A 6,768-nucleotide genomic window follows, 5' to 3' on the forward strand; every position below is an offset into this window, starting at 1 on the left:
AGTGCATGGATTGTGCTATCCCAAACAGAACCAAGACGCTATCCTCCAAAAAAGGAAGCCAATCTGGTGGTCCCCTGCCATAAACAAACTGTACAACAGAAGGAAGAAACTGTTGCAAAAGAGAGTAAAATCCCATGAGTGGAGGAGCTCCCTGTTCAGCCTCAGTAAGAAGCTAAGATCCCTTATAAGATCCTCCATAGCTAGCTATGAAAATAAAATCACCACTAATTCCAAGGACAACCACAAAGCATTCTATAGCTATGTCAAGAATCTCAATGGCAACACCCAGATCTGCTCTGAGTTACAGCACAAAGGCACAGAACTTACAGAACCAACTGATATGACCAACATCCTGGCAAATAGGTTCAGTGCTTACTTTACCCCCCTCACCCCCTAAAGGGCCCATATCTATACAGGAAGAATGCAGAGTCCCTGTAATCACAACTACGCAGGTGAAAGCTGCACTCTCTAAAGCCAAAAACACAGCATCCATGGGACCGGACAACATCCCAGGCTGCATTTTACATGAACTTCAGAATGAACTGGCTCCCCACTTAAGCACCATGCTCAATAATAGCCTCGCATCAGGCTTTGTGCCCACTGAATGTTACACAGCAGCAGTTATCCCACTCCACAAAGGGGGAGCCACCACTGATCCCGGGAACTATAGAACTATTAGCCTGACGAGCCTGGTCTGCAAAGCCATGGAACGTATCCTCATGGAACTCATAAACAAAGACATTGGTAACCTCCAAACTCTGGATCCCACCCAGTTCGGGTTTGTGAAAGGCAGATCATGCCTCCTGAACCTGATCAACTTCTTTGAGGCAGTCACCAAAGCCGTAGATGAGGGTAAGGTGGTTCACACAGCCTATCTTGACCTCACCAAGGCTTTCGACATCATCCCCCATTCTGGAATTATAGCTAAACTCAATAAACTAGGCATAAATCCCTACATCACAAGATGGGTTGCCAACTGGCTCACTGACAGAACCCACACTGTAAAAGTTGCAGACTCCAAATCTAACCTCAAACCAGTGACAAGTGGAGTACCACAGGGTTCCGTTCTGGGACCGCTCCTGTTTGGTATCTACTTCTCTGAAGTACAGGCTAACACAGAAGGCCTCTGGCTAATGAAGTTCGCAGATGACTGCAAACTAGGAGTCATAGTCAAGTCCCCAAATGATGTGAACATCCTACAGAAGGGCCTCTCTGAGACAGATGCCTGGTGTCAGAGCCATGGCCTCAAGCTCAATGCCAAAAAGTGCAGTGTCATCCCCTTTGGTAAAAACTCTGTACCCATGAACTACCACATAGGCAGCAATCTACTTAACACCGAATGCGTGATAAGAGACCTTGGGACCCTGGTGGACAGTAGTCTCTCCTTTGATAGTCACATCGCCACAGTAGTCAGGAAATCCTTCTACGTGGCACACCTCATCATAAAGGGTTCTCATCCAGGAAAAAAGAGGTCATCGTTCCCCTCTACTGGACACTCATTAGACCCACTATAGAGTACAACGCCCCTTTTGGAATGTACCTCACAAGACATCTGCAGCAGCTGGAAAGGCCACAGAAGTACCTCACAAAGAGGATTACTGGTCTCAAACAAATGCCCTACACTGACCGCCTCAAAAAACTCCAGCTTTACTCCATAGCATATCGCCTACTCTGAGGTGATCTCTGCCTAACATATAAAGCTATGTCAAACCCAGAGCTGCTGGACATGCTACACCTAAAGAAATCCCAATCCCTCCGAGCTACATGCTCTAGGGACCTAAACCTTGTCACCACAATAAACAGGACATGCTAGAGGGATAGATTCCTATCCCAGAGACTTCCCATACTCTGGAACAGGCTACCCATCTATGTCAAGCAAAGTTCTTCATTAGCACTCTTCAAGAAAAAACTTGATGAGTGGATGGGAAATAGGAAATACACCCCAGGGATCACTTCTGTGTCTCTGCTCGACAGTGGCACAGGAAAATAACATTCTTGGGTGGCGTAAGCCAGGGAACCTTGTTAGCTAGGCTTACGTAGGCCCTTGGGCCGATAGTCTAGTACCTACCTATGAACCTATGAACCTATGACCAGAATTTCTATGCATGTACATGAGTATATTGAAGATGAAACCAGTGCTATTAGTGGCCAAAATTAGAGCTCTGATCATGTACAAAGAAAGGTCACCAACATGATCATTGTAGTATGCAGAGAGGCAGTCTGCCTCCACAACAGGAGAGCTATGGGAAGGGATTCGCCATATGAGCCACCTATAACATGCATGAAGTAGTTCCTGGCAACTCAGCATATGAGTCCAGACAGTTCTGACATACACAGTGGAGAGGTGCTGAGTTGCATATGGTACTGCAGATATCCATCAGTAATGACCCAGATGGTATGTTTGAACATGACTTACTATCAGCATTTCTTGTGGAATACATGGTCATATAACTTACAAGCAAGAATGTCTTTATTTATTGGAATACTGGGATTGCAGATCCAATGACTGTCAGCCCAAGGTAGTTTAAATATTATTTTCCTGCATTCCTCTGTTATACAAGAGTAGGTTTACTTGGCTGCAGGTGTTAAGTTAAGGTTCATTCTTAGATTAGGTGATTTTATTAGTGTTTTTACAAGTATTGCATTATCAGGATCCTCTACCATGGATATAGGGCTGCTTGATGTTGGGGAACTCTCTGCCTCTAATGACACTGACAGTCCTGACACAGTCAGTGATTGTGGTACCACTAGTAGACTTAAGCAATGTGATGGCCACATTCCCCACCATCACCCATGGACACAGTTCCTGCAATTGTGCACCCCACCAACTACACCCTGACTGCCACACAGGAACAAGAAGATACTGATACTTCCACTCAGGTGAAATGACTTGGTTGTCATGAACTCCAATGAGCAAGATGATGATCTCAGTGGTCAGCATGCCAGAAGCAGTACACTCCATGGGTACTGCCTCCCTCCATGGCCACTACTCAGCATTTCTGCAGAGCCATAATACAGGGACAGAAAGAGACCAATATAGTTGAGATGCCATGGTAGTTTGTGGTCTCCTTGAAGACCTGTAGGAGTAAGTGGACCAGATGTGCAACATTATGGACATATTTCATAGGGTATTCATCCACAGCAGGTGTCCCTGTGCAGCCATACATCACAGCCACCACACTTACTATGGCTGGTCCACCTCTGTCATAAATGGGAACACACATCATAAGAGGGGAGGTACATTCTTGGACCTGTAGCATCACCACCTCCACACACTCATGTAGTGTTGTGGGTTGACATTAACATACATACAGATGAGACATTCATGCAGAGGCCACAGTTTGTGCTCTGAGTACTCAGTTCTCTGTGCATGCTGTGGATAATGCCAATGACCTTCTCAAAAGAGAGTGCACATTCAATGTATACCTGTGGGTGCCTTAGACCTGTACACCAGCACAGTACTGCACGAGCTATTGGAACTGTGCCCCTGCACATATGTACACACATCTGCAGAACCCATCACCACTGTCACTGGAAAATGGGGACACCACCCTTTCCAGGGACAGTCTCCCCAGCTCTACACAATCACCGAACCATTACACACACACACACACACACACACACACACACACACACACACACACACACACACACACACACACACACACACACACACACACACACACACACACACACACACCATTAATTCCCCCCCCACACACACACACACACACATGAGCACACATGCCACTGTTGGCACTTGTCGCTGTGGACTTTGCCACCTGTGCATATGATGACAACTGTGCCCTGCTCTCTGTGCTCTGGTACATGCGTAGCTTATGTCTGATGCATAATGTGGACAGACTATGCATGACATACCAGGGGGAATTTTTGCATGCATCATTTTTACTGTCTTATATACTGCTTATTCTGGCCTATAGTTATAAAATAGACTTTTCTTCATAACCAGCAGCACAGTTTGCCACATCTGCCACCATCTGTCATAGTCATCCCTTTCACAGCCTTCTCATCAGGCATCTCCACTGTTGCTGACTTTGAGGCTTCCTCTTCTCAAATGTTTCTGCACTGTTGTAACTGTTTGCATTGCAACATGTTGTATAACACTGCAGACATTGCAAAGATTTAACAATATGGCCTAAAGTCATACTACACTGCACCAAAGCAGTCAGTTGAAGTGGGCTCCAGTAGGCTAAATACACATTTGAAAAAGACTTGGGTCTTTGACAAGGCATTATTGCACATAGTCTTAGTCAGGGTCTTTTGTTCTAATTGGTGTCACTAACCATGAATCCATGGCATATTCAATATTGTCAATAAAATGGCCCTGTGGTGTGTCAGATGTGGGTATAATGGGAACTGTTGGAGTGGCCTGCTTATACATTGTAAAATATAACCTGTGCTTTAAAGAGTACATGGCAATGGAAATCCTTAGTGCTAATATACCATTGTCTCTGCTCCCCAATTAGATATTTATTGCAATGGGGGTACAGCATGTGTGTTAAAACTCACACATGGTGTTTTCTTCCTCCTCTGTGGTGTGTGGTAAAAATATATACTCCCCCACAATGCTACACAGTGGCACTGACGGACTGAAGTACTATCTTTGAGACAGATTCCTAAGATACACTAACTTTGTCTCATCACTAGTCACCTAAAGGTCCCCATAGCTTGTATTCTCAAAGAAACACAAACCTCAGTGATGACAGGGTAGGTATTCCATTCATCCCACCAGCCTACATGTTAGGGTGACTCATTTAACCAGACCCTGCATGGTGCTTCTATCACACTGTAGTGGTCCACTATTGCTACACTATAGTGGATTTGGTATGTTAGGCACTGACAGGTGACTTGGCACCAGTGCAGGTGATGATGTCCATCTCTTTGACTACCAGCAACATGAGCAGCCTCTTGCATGTACATATTCACTAATGTGCTAACTAAACTCTACATGTTTCCATGATGTGGCTCATGTAATGTCAGGAATTTGCTGTGGTCAGCAGCTCTGGCAAAAACATTTCTCCACATGAAATGTATGTTTCTGTAGTGCTCTGCCATATTGTTTACCCTCATTTGCCTTTCTCATTGCTCTCATTTTAGTAATGTTGCTCATTTCTGTCATTATACTACCATTTGCATAATATGAAGGCTGCAGTACTTCCTTTATTATTATTTAATCAAGAAATGGGGACAAAATAGGAACGGGTGAATCAAAAAACAGCTCAGACTAAGCAGGAACAATGTCTCTGTAATATACTGAGTTTAAATCAAAACCAATTAATTACTTCCTTTCAAAGATCACAATTTAATGCTTTCCCTTAATCATTTTTATACTTTATTTAAAGTATTCTTGAAAAAAGAAAAAAGAAAATAATGGAAACTATTAACGATATACGAGAAACACTTTTGTATGTCTCGACGTTGGTGCAGAGGGTGAAGGCTGTGAGGTGTATTTTCTGGTACAGAGTTTGATTTCTTCAGCCCCCATTTGCCTTCTGTTTGACCTTAAGTAAGCCACTTAATTAAGCATTACTCCTGGGTCACCCCTGAAAAGCGAATGTGTGCCCAGTGGGCCTACCTGGTTAACATATGTGTATTATTATCATTATTGTTATGTATTTCTATAGAAACTATAAAATAGAATAACTATTTACAGCATTTCTAAAATCATACCTAGTTTACAAATTAATGTATAACCTTTTTGTTAGTGCAGTGCTGGCCTCAGCACAGGTAATACATATAGAACTGAGAAAAAAAACACAATGTAACATTTTTCATTTCTGCTAAGAGTATGTATAACACTCAGCCACTTACCATGGCCATCATTGCATATGTCATTATCCACTACTTGACATACTATATTCCAAAAATCTACCCTACAATTAATTTGTCATTGTTCCCTTTATATAGGCCAAACTCCAAATGCTTATCATTATGAATTAAGTCGACACACAAAATATCAACAGGGTTAAGCTAACACTTCCTTGTCCTACATGGAGAAAGGGTCTGTTTTGCCAGTGGAAGAAGTTGATAATCACAACACTCAACAATGCTGATTTTCTTTGGTTACATGATTAATTTAGATACAGTCATATACACTCTTATCTTGAATCTGTAGGTTATTGTAGGTACTATCTTCCAGGGTCACTTTTTTCCGGAATCACATCTTTTATATCTAAGTCTTAGCTCAGTGCTTCTTCACTTAAAATGGATTGTTCTTTTTCTCTGCTAGTTTTACCTCCCAAGTCTATATATTGTCCTAACAGCTGATGGTTATTATGAGAGGTGTACCTACCTTCTTCTTATGGCCATCCATGCAGCAGTTTTCAGTGTCATCAAGAAAGCTGCATGCTCTGTGGCATAGGTAATCACTACGCATGCAGTCAAGCAGACCACTTAGGAGTCTTGTCCAAATTAACAACTATGGTAAAGCACTGACTGGTTAAGTGACTTGTTTAAGTTCATAGCGAAGACAAAAATAATTTGAAGGAATCAAACCAAGGACAACAGGAAGAGGACTGTTAACAGATGATAGCTCTACTTCTCTCCTCACCTCTAACTGCCAGACTGTAAATTTGTTCTCTAAGATCTTGACAACACAATTTAATATTCACCGACAGCCTACATGAATGTCTTCATGTAAGATGACACAACTTCTTCATGATTCACCAAAACCTGTTTTAGCTCTTCAAAGATTACAACAATATGAACTATGTTCCAACACTTAAGCCTGGACATCTCCAACAATAT

The sequence above is a fragment of the Protopterus annectens genome, chromosome 3.part0, assembly GCF_019279795.1.
Source record: "Protopterus annectens isolate FY-2018-M chromosome 3.part0, PAN1.0, whole genome shotgun sequence".
NCBI classification, from domain to species: Eukaryota; Metazoa; Chordata; order Ceratodontiformes; family Protopteridae; genus Protopterus; species Protopterus annectens.